At 47.9% G+C, this 4,246-nt stretch overlaps 1 protein-coding gene across 1 annotated transcript in view; it reads right to left on the minus strand.

The window, feature by feature from the left end:
- Positions 1-394, minus strand: part of GHR (growth hormone receptor) — a 249,659-nt gene extending 249,265 nt beyond the window's left edge. The window contains exon 1 of the mRNA XM_008692587.2: positions 231-394. The gene's annotated coding sequence lies outside the window, so the exon portion shown is untranslated. The remainder of the gene's footprint in view (positions 1-230) is intronic.
- Positions 395-4,246: the final 3,852 nt, after the last annotated feature.

Here is a 4,246-nt window from a genome sequence, read left to right on the forward strand (position 1 = left end):
CTCACACATCCACAGCGTGGATCGGGTTACAGCAACCAACCAGCAGAAAACAACTTCTTCGCGAGGAGGAGGGGAGCACAGCCAACCCCCAAGTCCCCAGGGAAAAAAAATGATTCGTGTAAATACATAAGCCAGATCCCCACTTTCATAAACAACTGGTCCACTCCCAGGCCCCCGGGCACAAAAGGGGGAAAAGAAGAGCCCGACTCCCTGAGCACCCCCTCCAGTACCTCCGAGTCTCGCCTCCGGACAGAGAGCGCGGGTTCGCTTCCGCGCTGGGGCCGAGGGCGCGGGGGCCTCCGGCCTGCGTGGCCCCAGCCCGGGGTCCCCGCCGCCGCCTCGGCTCAGCAGCAGTCGCCGCCACCGCCGCTCCAGCAGCCGCCGCTGCCGCCGCCGCCGCCGCTCCCTAGACCGCCTCCTCTTCCCATGGCTGCGCCCTGCTTGGCAGCTCGCGGGCTGTCAGGCTTGGGGAGGAGGAGGGGGCGGGGTGAAACGGGAAGGGAGGACGGGAGGGGATGGGTGGGAAACGGCGGCCGCGGCTCACCAGGGGTCACGCCGGGCCCGGCCCGCCGCCCCCGCGACCCGGGCTGCAGCGGCGAGGGGAAGCGGGAGTTCGGGGCGACCAGTTCGAGACCCGCTGCGGAGGCGCGGAGCGCCGTCCGGGCCAAGCATTCCGAGGAGCTGGGATGAAGCGTTCCCCGCGAAGGAGTTGGAGTTGGTGCGTGTCACTCTCTTCTGGGCTGCGCGGCTCCTCCTAGAGGAAAGTATTGGTAGTGGCAGGACACTTCCTTCCTCTCCGCCCACCCTGTTCCCAAAAAGAAGGCAGGACCTAAAAGAGCATTAAGTGCAGTCAACAAACTGAAAGGAACACTTAAAAACAAGTCGGCTATCCGCAGGAATGGGGAAAAAAGCGAGCAAGATAGCTTGGAAAGCGTGATTAGCCAACCAAACATTGCCTCTCTCCACCTGCGACCAATTTCCAAACTCTGGCTCCCCGGGTGAAAAGATAGTTAACAGTAGAGAGGATCTTATTTTAGAGGTTAGAAAACAGACAGACATGAAGTAATTTGCCAAAAAACACGAGGCATGTTAGCAGAGACGTTATGTCCCGAAGCCAGAGCACAGGGCTGTAGGGTGTCCGGACACAGGCCCCAGCCTGAGGATTGTCCTTGTGTGTCCCATGGGGAACTTCTTTTAACTGCCCTGCTCAGGACACAGCTCATCTGTCAACCCTGAGCCTGTCCATCTCATTCCACTGTAGGGAAATAAAGTGAGAGGAGACGTTGTCGGAGTGTTTCAGAAAGTTAATATTGTTGTGCACGAGCCTGTCGTTTTGTAAAGCGTCAAACTCCCAGGCACCACGCGGTTTTCTCAGCAGAAGGTACAAAAGTCCAGTTCCAGGTTGTCTGTGATCTGAAGGAGCAGCCAGTCTGCTATCTTTTTACTATTTACTTTACCACTGACAGCCAGTTGTAATGTCATTTATCTAGCAGCTTCTAACAGCTTCGGCTTACTAAATGACTTTTTTTTTTTTTTTTAAACAGGGCTCGCAGACACAAAGCCAAGTTTATAACCAGAGAGAAATGTTTAAACAACAATCTAGAGAAACCAAGATTCTTAGCCCTGGAATAAAAGATCCCCAGCGTGTGGAGAGGAGCACATGGTGAGTGGTACATGGCAAAGAGTCAGGAGGGAACACAGGCGGAAGATGGGGGCAGCAGATGTCACATAAGCTATTCATATTTTTTTTAATTTAAAAGAGTTTATGTATTTATTATCTCAGAGAGAGAGCTCACACACAAGCAGGGGGAGCAGCAGGCAGATGGAAAAGCAGGCTCCCCGCTGAGTAAGGAGCCCAATGTGGAGCTCAATCCCAGGACCCTGGAATCATGAGCTGAGCCGAAGGCAGACACTTAACTGACTGAGCCACCCAGGCATCCCAAGATACTCCTATTTTTAAAGGAATCAAAGAAATGGAAAATTCTGTTCCTCAGAGTCCTTTTTGAGTCTCAGTGGTGGCTCAACAGCCCAACTGTTCCAAGCAAAGGAGACAGAATGAGAGGAGGAGGAAAGATTCTGGAAGGGGTGTGTATCATCACTGTCTTATACTGTGGCAGGTATCCCATGGATGTTGATTTTGAACTGGTCCTATTCTATCCCACCTGAGTACAGGAAGGCTTTCTTTCCCTAAGACCCTTCCCCAATCCTTTGATTTCTGGGCTTCCAGGCTTGCTAGAGCAGCAGGAATGCTTCCCGGTGTCTGGAGTTCTTAATGGGAGTTGCCCACCTAGAGAAAGATTAGGGCACAGGCATGTAGAACTCCAGCTGAGTGGTCCTGGCTGAAAGGACAATAGTGACAGGAGTAGAAACCAGGCACTGGAATGGAATGCTGACTCCATTCTTGTCTAAGATGACCTTCCAAGTTAGCCCGTCAGACTCAGGCACCACCACATTCTCTCTTTATGTCCTTTCTGTGCCTTCTTTCTCATCCTCTTTCCCCCATCCTCCAGCCCAGTCTAGGAGATGGCAGATGGACTCACAAAATATTTTCTAAGTTCTGTTGTTCATGGCCTGAGGTGATTTAAGGGCCATGCTAAAAAAGAAGGATTGCCTTCTTTTTTCTTCTGGGTTCCACGCTAGCCTTCATTCCCTAAGACAGGACAATGTAGATGGACAGCTTTGGCTACTGCTCCATCTTTAGTAAAATAGCATGCACAGACAGCACAGGAAAAGACACTTTGGTTAGTATAAAATCTTACAGAACCAGATATAACCTTGCAACTTACGTGGAGGGCAGTCTTTATTTTTAAGTTCCATGACTAAAGGTCCCTTGATCTCATGTATGACGATGTATAGGTCTATAGCAGTATGTCCCTCTTTGTATTTTCCAGATTATGGGGGGAAATGTATCCAGTCTTAAGTAGACTAATTTGTTACAAGTCAAGGCGTGCCAAAGCAAATTCGCCCCCATGAAACCAGAAGCTGCACTTACTCATGCCTTCCCCTCTCCCTGGAATATCCGGCTTTGACCACATAGGGACATTCTCCTTAACCTTCCAGTGCCAGCTCAGTTGTTTGACTTCTCTCTAAAGTCCTTCCTGACTCTTCCCAGAGGTTGAATTAATTACTTATCTTTGCATCTGCATTCTCATAGGTCTTTACACCTACTTTTATTACATATTTCAGTTTTTATTGATATGTCTACTTTCCCCCTTAGTTACAAGAACCCTGAAGAAGGTACTATGTATTCTTAATATTTGTGCCTAAAATGTCTAGGTTAGTGCCCAGCAAATGGTAGAGTGCCTGATAAATGGTTAGCCAAATTAAATGAAAATTTATACCACCCACATTTCTATTTCCAGATCTCTGTACCGAGCTCCTTACTGGCACGTTCAGAATCTGTTCTCTTCTTGTGACTCCATGACCAGCACCACCACAGTCTCTCCCCTCGATTACTACTGTGATCTCCCAACTCCTCTGGTCTCCCTATATCAACACCCTTGCCTGCCCCCCATCAACCCAGAGTCCTGCGCAAACTCACTTACCAAAGAAATTTTTTTAATACTTATTTTATTTCTTTTAGAGAGAGAGAGAGAGAGCAGAAACAGGAGGTGCAGAGGGAGATGGTGAGAGAATCTCAAGCAGACTCCATGCTGAGTGCAGAGCCCAATGCAGGACTGGATCTCATGATCCTGAGATCAATGACCTGAGCTGAAACCAAGAGTCGGGTGCTCAACTGACTGCGCCACCCAGGTGCCCCGAGAAATTCTTTTTCAACTAAGTCATATCAGGGCATTCCTCAGCTCAAAACTTTCCAGTGGTTCTCCACCTAAATCAGAGTAAAATTCAAAATGATCCATGACACCCCATGTACCTATAGGGACTCATGAGTGAATGTTCCATTTTAAATCATTTAAGTGTAAAGATTTAAAAAATAAAAACTGGTTTGTTTTTTTTTTAGATTATTTTCCCTCTCCTTCCATCAAATACAAAATCTTGTTTTTAAAAAACATGTGATGGAAAGTCATCTAGCTTTTGTCTGGATAATTATGTTGATGAGTAACCCACTAACTCCCTTATAGGGAAGCAAACACATTCCATTTTGTGACAACATTATTCGTTAATGTTAATCAGGCTCCGATATTCTATTATTTATATCCGGTTCTATCTCTAGAGCTCATAGGGACAAAATTTGACATTTAATTTTTTTTTTTTTTTTTTTTTTTTAACGAGACACACCTTCACA

This window comes from Ursus maritimus, unplaced genomic scaffold, assembly GCF_017311325.1.
Source record: "Ursus maritimus isolate PB19 unplaced genomic scaffold, ASM1731132v1 scaffold_15, whole genome shotgun sequence".
NCBI lineage: Eukaryota > Metazoa > Chordata > Mammalia > Carnivora > Ursidae > Ursus > Ursus maritimus.